At 39.9% G+C, this 17853-nt stretch overlaps 1 long non-coding RNA gene across 2 annotated transcripts; it reads left to right on the top strand.

Annotated features, from left to right (window-relative positions):
* The first annotated feature begins 820 nt into the window (after positions 1–820).
* On the top strand, positions 821–16151 carry LOC142173265 (uncharacterized). 2 transcript variants are annotated; one of them, XR_012702873.1, is made up of 3 exons: positions 821–1178; positions 1892–3312; positions 15613–16151. It is a non-coding gene; the product is annotated as an uncharacterized LOC142173265 (long non-coding RNA). The 2 variants fall into 2 exon arrangements; XR_012702872.1 differs by lacking the exon at positions 821–1178 and adding an exon at positions 1291–1591.
* Positions 16152–17853: the final 1702 nt, after the last annotated feature.

Genomic DNA, 17853 nt, shown 5'->3' with positions numbered 1-17853 from the left:
GCGCGCGCGCGCTCTATCCCACCAAAAAACTAGTCAAAACAATCTATTATACGCTGCTTACAAGCACAAGTAACTTGAGTTTAAAAGAATAAAATTTTCTACACGGAGGAACAAAAATGATGACTAACCTGCAATTTGAACTTTGAACGTGCTGCTATGAAGGAGAATGAAGTTCTCTTTATATTTGTAAAAAATATAATTGAATATTTGTTGCTTTTGGGCGGACAAGATAAAAAATTGGGAAAGACCATATAAAGAATTGAGAAAGACCATGAATTAGGGCTTCAATCAATAAAAAAGTTCTTGACTTTTAAATTTAATATATTTCAGTTCCTTTTTAAAACTTTTGAGTAATTACCAAAATGACTTTTGAGAATTTGGGTATTATATGAAGGACTTATATAATAAATTTTATTTTAATTTGAAAAAGTCTGTGGGGCTTACGCCTTACTAAAAGAATGCGCCTCAAACTCCCGGGCGTACGTCTTCTGAGACTTTCGCCCCACACGGCCCACACCATCGCCTTGAAGCGTTTTTGGTGCGCCTCGCCCCGAAAACGTCTTTTAAAACACTGATTTTTATAAGTCCATTGAAATGCGTACAATTCTTTCTCTATTGTTTATCCCTAGCAAACCTTAATTAATATGGCTACTGAGAGTGAAAAGAAGCACAAAATGATCAATCAAGGTTAAGTCCGGCTATAAATTCAACCTTCGGAAGGATATCGACTTCTTATTCAAATCAGTAGAATCATTCTTATGCTGGCCGGTTAACTATCTATCAATGAAAACAATAAGTACAATATACGGTCTATCTTTCTCTTTCACCATTGCACGTTTGTTTCAAATCTTTCACCATTACCTTTCAATCGCTCTCATAACCACAAGTTTCAAGATTAAATTAATGAAAAAGCAACAAAGTAGTTCAATATTTTAGAAGCCCCACCCCACCTCTCCTTTGCACCTAGTTTGTGTCATATTTTTTCTATTATATAGAAAAGATAAGTTGGTCGACCAAGGATAGTTTCAAAATTCCGCATATATTGAGGGATAAATTGGTAATTCTGCCACTTAAGCCATAGATACATCTTTGCATACCGTAGCTATCAATGTCTCTCTCTTTAAGAAGCACTCCCCCAGTTTCTCTCTTCATAAGCAAACATACATCTTCATCATAAGGTACTTCTTTTCTTTTTTCAATGATTGTTATGTTTTTGTCTGCTTCGTATTCTCTATCTATGTTTCACAAGCAATATATGTAGGTCATAGTTTTCCAAGTACTCCTCCCCCCCCCCCCCCCCCCCCCAATTTCGTTTTTTTTTTTTGAACAACCAAAAAAGGATCTTTCTGATGAGGAATATAGAACTTCACAAACAAATTTGAATTACAGATTCCCTGCTACAACAATTTGCGGAATAGCCGCCCCAATATTTTTTAATTATTTGTATACCTATCCCAATCAGATAGTAAGAAAGGGCAACAATGCAGACGAAGAAGATAAATTTGTCAGAAATTGAGTATACTAAAGGAGCCAATCTTCCCTATATCGTAACAAAGAAGCAACAAATATTGAAGTAGACTATGCACATATGGTATTTGATGATATGCCTTACCCATCTAATGTTGTTGTGCGCTTACTAATTCCTAAGAGCATTTGCTTTCACTATTTTGTTTCTTTTTTTGATGTTGTTATTTATTTACATTTTTTATACATCGAATCTAAAAAATGATGCACTTTTTATCGAAACAGTTTGTGTACTTACCTTTTGATCTTTAATGGTGTCGTTGAGACAAATATTTTCATGGTATTGATTCGAAATTTCTTCGGTCTCTTTGGAAACGCGGAAGGTGATGCCTCCACTAATAGCTACTTCCTAACTGATGTTTGATAGGATGGAACAAGAGAAAGCTCCAAAGAAGAGACCAAACCCAGCATATGGTCATTTGTTCACATAAACGTAACAAAATTGAAAAAGAGGAAGTATAAAATAGGAGTATCGGAGAGAGGTAAGTGACATAAAGATACTCTTTCAAAGCCGGGATGAACCTTTAAAATAATTCTTTGTACTTGAAAGCAAAAAGGGTACAATAATTTATTTTTACAGTGTTGCCGTTTAGTAATTCTGATGGTGTGCAAATGTGAAATCTTTCCAAAATTCTGTTGTTAGATTATGATGGTCCTATAGAAGTTTAGGTACATAGTATATTCAACAGTCTCCTCTTACACAACAGGAAATTCTAAGAAGAAATGTTAAGAAAAGCAAAGGTCATGTCTTTGGCCACTCTTTCTTTAGTTCATCGTCAAGACAAAGCCAAGTTGGTTGCATATTTAAATGAAATGAAAGAAGTGAAAGTTGGGATGCTTGTAGTGTTAAATTATGATGCTTAAGATTAAGGTAATGGACCAACATTTTAGGATATTCATATGGAGAACATTAATCTGTCTTTGATGATTTTGTGATACTTTCATCTAGAAGGCACTATGCATGGTGAGCTTGATGTTTTTTTTTTTGTATTAAAAAAAGGGACTCAGTCCTGTTCTTTATAGGATGTTGTATACCTTTTCAACGCCAGGTACTCTATAATTGCAGTGTGTCATGGATTGTAGAGTCTTTTCTTCCTAATCTTCTTTGTAGGTGTTTTCTTTTAATATAATATGTGTTTTCTAAGTGAACTTCTCTAAATGAAACATATCTAATACCAATGCCTATGCACTTAGCATTACTCAAACACACTGAATGATGTTTTTTCTCCTTTCCTTCTTGTGTAGCACTTACATTGTAGGTAGTATTATTGTCTATATTTCAACATATCGCAGATACATGTATGTAGTATTATTTCCTATATCGACCAGTCTCTTTATTAGCTTATTCATCTGACTACCCAACTTTGTTCTGGCAAACCAATTAATTTTTCATGTTTATGTGTGGTTCTTGCCTTGGTCATAAACATAAATATGAACAATCTGACCATACTTTTTCTTTTGTAGAGAAAGAATACTTTATCATCAATAGTTGTTTATGAAATAAGAACCTTCTATAATATTTATCAGAGACATAGTTGCACTAATAACATGTAGTACTACTCACTATAAAACTATTTATGTGCAGCTCTTGCCTTGGTCGTGAACAGAAGTATGAACAATCTGACCATACTTTTTCTTTTGTTGAGAAAGTGTCACGCCCCAATCTCGAGGAGCGCGACCGGCGCTCAACCGAGTGAACCCGGTCGAGCAAGCCTAGCAAACCTTTCCTACCCGGCTCATTCATGATCCAAAAAGGGAACGCTTCACTATTTATAAAATAGGGGAGAGGTCAGTTATATACATATATAAACGTTGCTAGTTCATTTTTCATTATATACATTATGTCGTAGTTAAGTTCCCAAAATACAACTCGATCCAACGACACCCCAACATACGTACATGACCCACATAAACGTCTATGGAGCCTCTAAGGGTACAAAAGAGTAACATGACAATACCGGCAACAAGGCCCCGGCTATACCTCAAAATATGAAAACTTATACAAAGAAGGACTACATGACCCCAGGAAGAAATGGGGCTCACCAAGGCTGCTGTGATGAGTGTGAGGGAGAACACCACTATCTGCGATCAGCGCTATCTGCGATAGAATCACCTACATCCATTCAAAGATGTAGCGCCCCCGACAAAAGGGACGTTAGTACTGTCGAATAGTACTAGTATGTAAGGCAAACACCAATCTCAGTAGAATGAACAGTGAAACAAAGAGAAGACAGTCACAATAATCAATAAGTACTTCATGAAAATACAAGAAAACACCAAATAAGGATTACACAATTCCCAATTCAATCTTTTCATCTTTTTAGGTTAATAATCTTTAGTGCCAAAGCAACAACTCATAATGCCACCGTGTTTTTTCACAGAGTCCGGTCTCGGCCCGACCGGCTAAGCCATACCAAGTGAGACATATCCATATCCACAATGTAAATCAATAGTTCCAACACAAATGTCACCATGTGTACGGCATGACGTCCGATCTCGGCCCGATCGGCTAAGCCATCTCACTTGAGACATAACCTCTTCCAATTGTTCACTCAATTCACATCTCTTTCCCATCTTTCATTAGATGGAACAAATAGCCTCATTTATTAAATAGTTCTTGGCACTTGGACACATTTTACAATTCAAGTCTTTCCCTTTTTATTCAATCAAATAACGTCAGCATTCGTATCGATAAGTACCGTCATATAAGGCATTGCACACATAAGGGAAGGAACTTGGAAAATCATAGATACGTCCTCAAATAGCATAATGACATGGTAAATATCTAAAACAATGAGGGAACATAAATCTTTCAACCTAACACACTAAGGCAAATAATTCTAGTAAGATCAAGTCGGAACTTATACCAATCATTCGGACACCAGGAGTTCGATTCTAGGAAGAAAAGAGTTAGCCATACATACCTCAATTATGCTTCTTTAGAATCTACAATTTTCCGGAACCCTTAGCAACCTCAATCTATTTTAGCAATATACAAATTGAACCCAAAATTAGGAAAACATTCATGGTTCTAGTTCACTTCTTATTTTTCCCACACTCTTTATTACATGCATGCAAGATAAACAACCCTCATTCCCACAGACCATCTTATTAATACCCCATTATAGCTATGTTTGAAATTAAGAGCTGGGGTGATGAAGTTTTACCTTTTTGGATGAAGAAATTCAGTGCTCTACTTGAGTATTTCCAAGCTTTGAGTGATGGATGAAGATTGATTGATGAAAATTAGTTCCTCCCTCTAGAACCCTCTCTCTCTCACACTAAAAATATCATAAATGAGCTCAAAATAGACTAAATGGGTGTTTTAACGGAATGGGGGTTGGGTTTTAAATTAAGAAAAATGGTGCCCCGACACAGGTCTGCGGTCGCATATGCGACCGCATAATGGTTATGCGGTTCGCAAAGTGACCGCATAAATAGCCCTTAGGGGCCTGAACTTACGGCCTAGGTATGCGACCAGTATGCGGTCCGCATACTCGTTCTGCGGTCGCATAATGCACCGCAGAACTCCCTCCGCAAAAACTCAAGAGGGATTATGTGATCGATATGCGGTCCGCATATCAATTATGCGGTCGCATAATCGGCCGCAAAAATGACCTCAAGTTGGCCAAACTTACTGCTTCAGTCTGCGGCCATTATGCGGTCTGCAGAGTGATTATGCGGCAGCATAATGGGCCGTAAAAATGCGTTCTTCTGCGAAATATTTTCCTCTCAGTCCGTAGGGTACTGTTCAATCCAAAAAAGTCCGAACCACGCAGGAATCTAACTTGGCACCACGAAACCCCAAGTTTTTGGTTTAAATTTTTACGGGTCCTTATAAAAAGATTACTCAAGATCATTCGTCCTCGAATGAGGATCAAGGTTTGCTTAACACAGTTTCGGTTGCACCACATAACATCAGCCCCAGATTTGCCTAACTTCCTAACTTTCTGAAAATTTCGCCAGAGTTTCCTTTGTATTTAGACCTATCCACATGCCAGAGAGCCCCCGAAACACACCTTAGCAACATATATAGAATTAAATGACACAGTAGAATGCAAAATAACCTTAACGGAAGCCTCATAGGGGACATATAACTAGAAAGGAGTGTCTTTATATTAGCCGAACAAGTGATACAAAACTTAAGGGGAACAATTTTATAGAGCTATTACATGGCTATTCAAATAAATGAGGGTACTTCTTTTTCATTTCATTCTCGGCTTCCCAAGTAGCTTCTTCGACTTGCTGGTTTCGCCATAATACCTTTACGGATGCAATTTCTTTGTTCTTCAACTTCCGGACCTGTCTATCAAGGATAGCAACCAGAATCTCTTCATATGACAGTTCTTCACTGATCTCGATGGTCTCAACCGGCACAATAGCGGACGGATCTCCAACTACCTTCTTCAACATGGACACATGGAATACCGGGTGCACTAATGACAGCTCAGGTGGTAGCTCAAGCTTGTACGCCACCTGACCTATCCTTTGAATGATTTTATATGGCCCGACATACCTCGGACTTAATTTCCCTTTCTTTCCAAACCGCATGATCCCCTTCATGGGAGATACCTTCAAGAACACCCAATCATTTTCCTTGAATTCTAAGTCTCTGCGACGAACATCCGAATAGAATTTTTGACGACTTTGAGCAGTTTTCAACCGCTCTTTTATGATCTTAACCTTTTTCATAGCCTGATGCACAAGGTCTGGTCCTATTAGTTCAGCTTCTCTAATCTCGAACCACCCAATCGACGATCTACATCTTCTACCATACAAGGCCTCAAACGGCGCCATTTGAATACTGGCATGGAAGCTGTTGTTATAAGCAAATTCTATGAGCGGCAAATGATCATCCCAGCTACCCTTGAAGTCAAGCACACACGCACGCAACATGTCCTCAAGCGTCTGAATAGTTCGCTCTGCTTGCCCTTCAGTTTTGTGGATGAATAGCCGTGCTAAGATTTACCTGCGTACCCAAACCTTGCTGAAATTTCTTCCAGAAATTAGCTGTGAACTGGGCCCCTCGATCGAAAATGATGGAAACTAGAGTGCCATGAAGCCTGATTATTTCTTTGATATACAATTGAGCATATTGTTCCGCAGTGTCGGTGGATTTAACTGGCAAGAAGTGTGCTGATTTCGTGAGTCGATCCACGATCACCCAAATTGAGTCAAACTTACGCAGAGTGCGCGGTAACCCTACCACAAAATCCATATTGATCATTTCCCATTTCCACATTGGAATTTCCATACTCTGTGCTAACCCACCGGGCCTTTGATGCTCGGCCTTCACTTGTTGACAGTTTGAACATTGTGCCACAAAGTCCGCCACACCCCTCTTCATGTCATTCCACCAGTAAACTTCCTTGAGATCATGATACATTTTTGTAGAACCTGGGTGCACGGAATATCTAGAAGTATGAGCTTCTGCCATGATTCTTTCCCGAAGACCATCTACGTTTGGAACACATAGTCGTCCTTGGTACCGTAATGTACCGTCATTCGTGCCAAGAGAAAAAGCCGTAGTCCTGTGTTTATGAATCCCCTCCTTCAGTTGCACCAACATTGGATCATTGTATTGCTTCTCCTTGACCTCCGTCACAAGCAATGATTCCGCCCTATTCCGCACAATCACTCCCCCTTTATTGGAGTCCACAAGACGAACTCCCAAACTGGCCAACTGGTGAACCTCCCGGGCCAAGGGCCTTTGACATGCCTCCAAGTGAACCAAACTACCCATAGACTTCCGAATAAAAGCATTCGCCACCACATTAGCTTTCCCCGGATGATACAAAATGTCGATGTCATAATCTTTGAGCAATTCGAGCCACCTTCTCTGCCTTAAGTTCAATTCCTTCTGCTTGAAAATGTATTGAAGACTCTTGTGATCCGTGAATACATCTACATGGACTCCATACAAATAATGACGCCAAATTTTTAATGCAAAAACCATCGCCGCAAGCTCTAAGTCATGAGTTGGATAGTTCTTTTCATGATTCTTAAGTTGCCTTGAAGCATATGCTATTACCTTACCATGTTGCATTAATACACACCCAAGACCGATCCTTGAAGCATCGCAATATACCACAAACCCCTCGGTACCCTCTGGCAGGGTCAATACCAGTGCCGAAGTCAATCTTGATTTCAATTCCTGGAAGCTTCTTTCACAAGTATCGGACCACTGGAACTTAACCGCCTTCTGCGTCAATTTGGTTAATGGAGAGGCAAGAGTGGAGAACCCCTCCACGAACCTCCTATAATACCCGACCAAACCCTAGAAACTGCGAATCTCTGTTGGATTAGTAGGTCTAGGCCAATCCTTCACCGCTGCAATCTTTTGAGGATCAACCTTAATTCCTTCTCTGGAGACGACATGACCCAGGAATGTAACAGATTCGAGCCAAAATTCACATTTCGAGAACTTTGCATACAATTGGTATTGATGAAGAGTCTAGAGAACTGCCCTGAGGTGATCGGCGTGATCCTCACGACTTCGTGAATACCCAAGGATGTCGTCAATGAATACTATCACAAAGGAGTCGAGGAACGGCTTGAAGACTCGATTCATAAGATCCATGAAAGATGTTGAGGCATTTGTTAGCCCGAAAGACATTACCAAAAATTCAAAGTGCCCATACCGGGTTCTAAAAGCTGTTTTCGGAATATCCTGCTCTCTTACCTTCAATTGATGGTACCCGGACCGCAAATCAATTTTGGAGAAGAACTTAGCACCTTGTAATTGATCAAACAAATCATCTATTCTAGGCAATGAGTATTTGTTTTTGATTGTGACTTTTTTGAGTTGCCGGTAATCAATACACATCCGCAGCGATCCATCTTTCTTTCTGACAAAGAGAACCGGTGCGTCCCAAGGTGACACACTCGGTCGGATGAAACCTTTCTCTAGCAAATCCCTTAGTTGTTCCTTTAGCTCTTTTAATTCCGCCGGCGCAATTCTATAAGGTGGAATGGATATAGGCTGCGTGCCCAGCATCACATCAATCCCAAAATCAATCTCCCTGTCTGGAGGAATTCCAGGGAGCTCATCCGGAAATACATCGGGGAATTCATTCACAGTTGATACAGATTCAAGTGTAGGCACCTCAGTAGTGGTGTCCGTAACTCGGACCAAATGATAAATACACCCCTTCCTGATCATCTTCGTAGCCTTAAGGTGAGAAATAAACCTACCTTTTGGCATAACATTATTCCCCTCCCACTCAACGGCTGGCTCGTTAGGAAACTCAAGCCTCATGATTCTGGCTCGACAATCGAGTTTGGCAAAACATGAATAAAGCCAATCCATTCCCATTATTACGTCAAAATCAATCATCCCTAGTTTAATAAGATCGGCCATGGTATCCCGACCACGCATCGTGACAACACAATCCCTATAAACTCGTGCGGCCATAATAGACTCGCCAACTGGAGTAGATACAGAGAACGGCTCATGAAGCTGTTTCGATTCTATTCCGAAGCTCGTAGCAACATAAGGAGTAACATAGGACAAAGAAGATCCGGGATCAATAAGAGCATACACATCATGAGATTGAACAGTGACGACATCTGATGTAGCCTTTGCACTCTGTCGACCACTCATAGCATAGAATCGGCTGGGTCCTCCCGAACTCTGTGCACCACCCCTAGTTGTACCATGCCCTACGGGTGCTGAAGAGTCTCGAGTTGGAGGGTGTGCTGAAGATGTGACAGCTGTAGGACTGGATGACCGAGTTGTGCCCCTGCCTGCACCCTGACGGGATGCACGACACTCCCTCTGAATATGACCTCTCATTCCGCATCCGTAACATATTGGCATGTCCAGGTAGCAGACTCCCGAATGTATCCTCCCACACTTAGGGCATGAGACCCTCTGCTGCTGCTGCTGGAATCTCCCTCTTGATCGACCATGATGGTGGGACCCTCTGCTTCCCTGACCGGGCCTAAAGCGACTCCCCTGCTGCTGACCGTGCCCTGATGGCGGGGCACTAGCTGAAGACTTAGCATAAGACTGGGATGGCCCTGATGATCCTCCCCGAAAGGCTGATCTCCCACCTCCGAATGCATCCCCAAGGTTGCCCGCTGATCGAGCCCTACTACTACTTTCCCATTCCATCCTGAACTTTAACTTTCGAGCCTCCGTAGCTTGGGCAAATGCCACCATCTTTCCATAGTTCATGTCAGAATTTAGAGCAGCTGTGGCAGCCTCATTAATAACTAAAGGGCTAAGGCCCCGCACAAATCGACGCACCCTAGTCTCCATAGTCGGCATCATATGAGCAACATACTTTGACAGGCGCACAAACTCCATGTGATATTCCCACACACTCTTACTACCCTGTTTAAGGGTCTCAAACTCCACAACACGGGCTGCCTTAGTCTCGGCAGGCAAGAAATGGTCTATGAAGGCATCCGCAAGCTCACTCCATCCCGCCGGAGGGCTCCCCTCCTCACGGGAATCCTCCTACATCTCAAACCAGGAATATGCCACCCCTTTCAGACGATAGAAGGCCAATTCTACTCCCTCTGTCTCCGTAACACGCATAACTCGGAGAGTCTTATGCATCTCATCAATAAAATCCTGAGGGTCTGCCGCGGGATCAGTACCAGTGAACACTGGAGGGTCTAACTGAATGAACCTGTTAACCCTGGAACCGGAAGAATCTCCTTGCAAGCTAAATGAGGTGGGTATAACATTTGACCTCTGATCCTGGGAAGCTACTAACTGAGTCAGCACCTAAATAGATTCCCTAAGATCCCCATCGGAAATACCGGGACTAGGAGCTGAGGCTGGAGGAGGAACAGGTATATCGGCGGGAGGGATTGTGGCACCCTCCGCGGGTGTAGGAACTGGGGTAGTCTGTTCTGGAGTAGACGAATCAGGCAGTGTGATAGTAGGGGGATTATCCTCACCCGCATTATCAAGCAAGGGATCAATAAGCACTCCTGGGATGGTATTGGCTTCTTGGCCAATTCTCGCTCTCTTCTTAGGTGCCATTTACTGAAAGTTAGAACAATGCACGAGTTAGGGAAAAACAACCTCACGTTCCGCTCTATCGCACGATATAGAACAACAATGAAGGGTATCATTCTTAAATGTCAAAGTAGCCCCCTAATTATAGATGTGGTCGACAACACACCGATAAAAAGGGCTCTACTAGACACGACTCCGAGACATCCTAGGATACTTTAAAATCTTAGGCTCTGATACCAAGTTTGTCACGCCCCAACCTCGAGGAGCACGACCGGCGCTCAACCGAGTGAACCCGGTCGAGCAAGCCTAGTAAACCTTTCCTACCCGGCTCATTCATGATCCAAAAAGGGAACGCGTCACCATTTGTAAAACAGGGGAGAGGTCAGTTATATAAATATATAAACGTTGCTAGTTTATTTTTCATTATATACATTATGTCGTAGTTAAGTTCCCAAAATACAACTCGATCCAACGACACCCCAACATATGTACATGACCCACATAAACGTCTACGGAGCCTCTAAGGGTACAAAAGATCAACATGACAATACTGGCAACAAGGCCCCAGCTATACCTCAAAATATGAAAACTTATACAAAGAAGGACTACATGACCCCGGGAAAAAATGGGGCTCACCAAGGCTGCTGTGATGAGTGTGAGGGAGAACACCACTATCTGCGATCAGCGCTATCTACGATGGAACCACCTACATCCATTAAAAGATGTAGCGCCCCCGGCAAAAGGGACGTTAGTACTGTCGAATAGTACTAGTATGTAAGGCAAACACCAATCTCAGTAGAATGAACAGTGAAACAAAGAGAAGGCAGTCACAATAATCAATAAGTACTTCATGAAAATACAAGAAAACACCAAATAAGGATTACACAATTCCCAATTCAATCTTTTCATCTTTTTAGGTTAATAATCTTTAGTGCCAAAGCCACAACTCATAATGCCACTGTGTTTTTACACGGAGTCCGGTATCGGCCCGACTGGCTAAGCTATCCTAAGTGAGACATATCCATATCCACAATGTAAATCAATAGTTCCAACACAAATGCCACCATGTGTACGGCATGGCGTCCGATCTCGGCCCGATCGGCTAAGTCATCTCACTTGAGACATAACCTCTTCCAATTATTCACTCAATTCACATCTCTTTCCCATCTTTCATTACATGGCACAAACAACCTCATTTATTAAATAATTCTTGGCACTTGGGCACATTTTACAATTCAAGTCTTTCCCTTTTTATTCAATCAAATAACATCATCATTCGTGTCGATAAGTGCTATCATATAAGGCATTGCACACATAAGGGAAGGAACTTGAAAAATCGTAGATACGTCCTCAAATAGCATAATGACATGGTAAATATCTAAAACAATGAGGGAACATAAATCTTTCAACCTAACACACTAAGGCAAATAATTCTAGTAAGATCAAGTCGGAACTTACACCAATTATTCGGACACCAGAAGTTCGATTCTAGGAAGAAAAGAGTTAGCCATACATACCTCAATTGCGCTTCTTTAGACTCTACAATTTTCCGGAACCCTTAGCAACCTCAATCTATTTAAGCAATATACAAATTGAACCCAAAATTAGGAAAACATTCATGGTTCTAGTTCACTTCTTATTTTTCCCACACTCTTTATCACATGCATGCAAGATAAACAACCCTCACACCCACGGACCATCTTATTAATACCCCATTATAGCTATGTTTGAAATTAAGAGCTGGGGTGATGAAGTCTTACCTTTTTGGATGAAGAAATTGAGTGCTCTACTTGAGTATTTCCAAGCTTTGAGTGATGGATGAAGATTTATTGATGAAAATTAGTTCCTCCCTCTATAGAACCCCCTCTCTCTCTCACACTAGAAATATCAGAAATGAGCTCAAAATAGATTAAATGGGGTGTTTTAACGGAATGGGGGTCGGGTTATAAATTAAGAAAAATGGTGTCCCGACACAGGTCTGCGGTCGCATATGCGACCGCATAATGGTTATGCGGTCCGCAAAGTGACCGCATAAATGGCCCTCAGGGGCCTGAACTTACGGCCTAGGTATGCGACCAGTATGTTGTCCGCATACTCGTTCTGCGGTCGCATAATGCACCGCAGAACTCCCTCTGCAAAAATTCAAGAGGGATTATGCGATCGATATGCGATCCGCATATCAATTATGCGGTCGCATAATCGGCCGCAAAAATGACCTCAAGTTGGCCAAACTTACTGCTTCACTCTGCGGCCATTATGCGGTCCGCAGAGTGATTATGCGGACGCATAATGGGCAGCAAAAATGCGTTCTTCTGCGAAATATTTTCCTCTCAGTCCGTATGGTACTGTTTAATCCAAAAAAGTCCGAACCACGCAGAAATCTAACTTGGCACCATAAAACCCCAAGTTTTTAATTTAAATTTTTACGGGTCCTTACAGAAAGATTACTTAATCATCAATTTTTGTATATCAAATAAGAACCTTCTATAATATTTAACAGATACATGGTTACACTGACAACATATAGTACTACTCACTATAAAACTAAATTTCTACTAAACTTATGTATTTCTGTAAACTAAGTTACTAGAATAACTTTTCTATTATATAAAAAAGATAAGTTGGTCGACCAAGGGTAGTTTCGAAATTCCGCATATATTGAGGGATAAATTGGTAATTCTGCCACTTAAGCCATAGATACATCTTTGCATACCGTAGCTATCAATGTCTCTCTCTTTAAGAAGCACTCCCTCAGTTTCTCTCTTCATAAGCAAACATACTTCTTCATCATAAGGTACTTCTTTTCTTTTTTCAATGATTGTTGTGTTTTTGTCTGCTTCGTATTCTCTATCTCTGTTTCACAAGCCATATATGTAGGTCATAGTTTCCCAAGTACTCCCCCTCCCCCCACCAATTTCGGTTTTTTTTTGAACAACTGAAAAAGGATCTTTCTGATGAGGAGTATAAAACTTCACAAACAAACTTGAATTACAGATTCCCTGCTACAACAATTTGCGGAATAGCCGCCCCAATATTTTTTAATTATTTGTATACCTATCCCAATCAGATAGTAAGAAAGGGCAACAATGCAGACGAAGAAGATAAATTTGTCAGAAATTGAGTATACTAAATGAGCTAATCTTCCCTATATCGTGACAAGGAAACAACAAATATTGAAGTAGGCTATGCACATATGGTATTTGATGATATGCCTTATCCATCTAATGTTGTTGTGCGCTTACTAATTCCTAAGAGCATTTGCTTTCACTATTTTGTTTCTTTTTTGATGCTGATGTTTGATAGGATGGAACAAGAGAAAGCTCCAAAGAAGAGACCAAACCCAGCATATGGTCATTTGTTCACATAAACGTAACAAAATTGAAAAAGAGGAAGTATAAAATAGGAGTATCGGAGAGAGGTAAGTGACATAAAGATACTCTTTCAAAGCCGGGATGAACCTTTAAAATAATTCTTTGTACTTGAAAGCAAAAAGGGTACAATAATTTATTTTTACAGTGTTGCCGTTTAGTAATTCTGATGGTGTGCGAATGTGAAATCTTTTCAAAATTCTGTTGTTAGATTGTGATGGTCCTATTGAAGTTTAGGTACATAGTATATTCAACAGTCTCCTCTTACACAACAAGATATTCTAAGAAGAAATGTTAAGAAAAACAAAGGTCATGTCTTTGGCCACCCTTTCTTTAGTTCATCATCAAGACAAAGCCAAGTTGGTTGCATATTTAAATGAAATGAAAGAAGTGAAAGTTAGGATGCTTGTAGTGTTAAATTATGATGCTTAAGGTTAAGGTAATGGACCAACATTTTAGGATATTCATATGGAGAACATTAATCTGTCTTTGATGATTTTGTGATACTTTCATCTAGAAGGCACTATGCATGGTGAGCTTGATATTTTTTTTTGTATTAAAAAAAGGGACTCAGTCCTATTCTTTATAGGATGTTGTATACCTTTTCAACGCCAGGTACTCTATAATTGCAGTGTGTCATGGATTGTAGAGTCTTTTCTTCCTAATCTTCTTTGTAGATATTTTCTTTTAATATAATATGTGTTTTCTAAGTGAACTTCTCTAAATGAAACATATCTAATACCAATGCCTATGCACTTAGCATTACTCAAACACACTGAATGATGTTTTTTCTCCTTTCCTTCTTGTGTAGCACTTACATTGTAGGTAGTATTATTGTCTATATTTCAACCTATGCAGATACATGTATGTAGTATTATTTCCTATATCGACCAGTCTCTTTATTAACTTATTCATCTGACTACCCAACTTTGTTCTGGCAAACTAATTAATTTTTCATGTTTATGTGTGGTTCTTGCCTTGGTCATAAACATAAATATGAACAATCTGACCATACTTTTTCTTTTGTTGAGAAAGAATACTTTATCATCAATAGTTGTTTATGAAATAAGAACCCTCTATAATATTTATCAGAGACATAGTTGCACTAATAACATGTAGTACTACTCACTATAAAACTATTTATGTGCAGCTCTTGCCTTGGTCGTGAACCCCAAGTTTTTAATTTAAATTTTTACGGGTCCTTACAGAAAGATTACTTAATCATCAATTTTTGTATATCAAATAAGAACCTTCTATAATATTTAACAGATACATGGTTACACTGACAACATATAGTACTACTCACTATAAAACTAAATTTCTACTAAACTTATGTATTTCTGTAAACTAAGTTACTGGAATAACTGGTGAAGACATATTTCGTGCATTGCTGATAAAATGTTGCATATTGTATGTAATTCCTCTTCCTACAACAGAACTTTACAGAATGATCCGGAAAAAGGATAATAATGGCAACTATTCTGTCAGCTGTTAACATTAAGCCTTCCTTTCACACAACTGGCAATTGAACTTATATGAAAATGTATATAGGCTCTGTACCTCTAGCCCTCCTCTCCATAGTCATTAGTTTTGTTTGAACAACTTTGCACAATGGTTATCTGACAAAAGAGGTTACACCTTATGTAATACATATTAACTTTGCTCCAGTAACTAAGAAGACATGAGTTTTTCTTAGCATTGTCTCATAGCTACTTAACTATGTAAGTGTTCTATCTATGTTCGAAGTTGAATTGGATCATGCATGGTGATCTAAGAGGCGCTATCAGCAGTTGTTTAAGAAGGAAGATAGGAACACAAGACCGCTTTTGACACAGTACCTGCTTGTATACTATGGACTAGATGAAACGAAAGTAACTACCATTGTTTTAATTTGTGATATACACACAAAAAGACAAGTGTATGCACCTGTTAGCTTTTGGACTAACTTGCAAAATGTATATAATTTAATGTATACTACTTGGTGTTAATTAATAAAGTTGATCACTTATCTAGGATTCTGTTATTGAAGCGTTGGCCGTTGGGCCGGTGCTCTGCACGGGCAGCAACCGTCTAGTACAAATATACAAATCAAAATCATTGTTCCCCTTGAAAGGATCAATAAGCTAATTAATTAAAGAGCCATTCACAGACATAAAATAGCGAAATTCATTACTTTACATGTGGAATTGAGTCAGCAAATAGATGTAGGCCACAAATTGGCTTCCGTTCCATACACTAACACGTACCCAACCTGCTGGAACTTGCACATTCTATTAATTTTCTGAGAGGCAGAGTTGTTAATAAGTTTCTTCTAATATTTATTTTTTTGACAGTATAGCACAATCTGATTAGTATATATTCTTGAGATATCCAATCTTAGCTAAGGTTTCGTCAATTATTTTCAATTTTAATGTTGAAAAAATACTTTTAACTGACAATTGGCTCATTAAAACATTCATTTGCGTTTCGAAGTACGTAATTACAAGTTTACAACCATGTGTGTGGTTTGTGTTATAAGGACATTAAACGCATCAACTAATTACAATTATTGGAGCATGCTGCGATCTAATTTGCTTAAAGCGTGAGTCTTTAGAAGTCTTGAAAGAAGAAATCACATAAAGACAGAATTGTAATAAAAATGATTCAGAACATGCTGCGACTAGTTTTACTGATGTATACGGTCGAAATAGATTTCGGCCTTGGCACGTCCGATCGAGTTCGAACGATGATCTATCGAAGTAAGATCCTGAAGGTGGAACAAACTAACCTCGAACCCGGGGAGGCCGATCCGTGTCGAGTTCGATATCATTATCAAGCTCGAATCGAAATAGAATCATGAGGCAGAGTAGATCTATTATGCTGATAATCCATAGACCAACCAACATTGATCTCGAATCAATTCGAGGGCTCGAGTCAGGATCGGGCTCGAACCAAGATCAAGAGCTCGAGTCGAAATCAAGCTCAAACCAAAATCGAGGGTTCTAAGCAATATCGAGCTCGCAGACAAAAGCCGTTGCAATCCCACTAGAGAGAATCTTGGCAGAAATTGTGAAAAAACTGACTTATCATGGGTCTCCCACTGAATGTTTATTTTATTATGCTTAGAGCCAAATCCCTCTACTATAAAAGGGTTTGGTTACCATTTCTATAGAACAAGGTTTTCAGGCTTACATTGTAATAAAAGCGTTATATTCTTCTACAGTAAAGAATCGTTCTTTCAGATTTCTTAGATTGATTCTCTTTGTTGAATCTTAAGATTCATTGTTCCTGACAACCTTATCTATTTCGCATTCTCTGCAATCTATATTTACATTTTTATTTATCCTTACATTTTGTGTTAAGTTACGCCACATATCCTCGGAACTATGTATAAATTCAACTCTATCCATTTTTCGGGTAAACAGTTTGGCGCCTACCGTGGGGCCGAGGATAACAGTAGTTATTTGATACAAATCTGAAAAAACACGCCATTGTGCTTTGCGCTTATTTCCGAAAACATCTTGAATTTCGGATCAGCTACGAATAACCACCAATCAAATGGCTTCACCGATCGATAACGAAGCCGGCCTTCAAGATGAAACCAACAACTTGGCACTCGGGGCCGGAAGGCCAATTAACGATGGCACCGAGGCTCGAATCGAAGTACCCGAAATTCGGGCCGAAATACCATTGGATGTCAATTTACAAATAGCTTTGGAGGCGAATCATCGTTCCGAACCGGAAAGAAGCATTCAGGGCGGTACTCGATCCGTAGCCCGAGACATCCAAAATGCGGGAGAAATCGGGGCCAGCTTACGTATGATCTTCGAGATGCTACAAGCCCAACAAGTAGCTATAGCTCAGCTACAGAGCCAAACTCGCGCACAAAGTAGGCCGGATTCCAATTCACTTCAAGAAGTCACCCCCAGAACAGAGCCCGCCATAGTGAAATCTAACGAGCAAGAATCGGGGACTACTCCCGGAATTACTAAATTGCTCGAAGAACTC

This window comes from Nicotiana tabacum, chromosome 19 (genome assembly GCF_000715075.1).
Source record: "Nicotiana tabacum cultivar K326 chromosome 19, ASM71507v2, whole genome shotgun sequence".
NCBI lineage: Eukaryota > Viridiplantae > Streptophyta > Magnoliopsida > Solanales > Solanaceae > Nicotiana > Nicotiana tabacum.
Note: the sequence above shows the minus strand (reverse complement) of the source record. Positions and strands in the feature narration are given on the sequence as shown.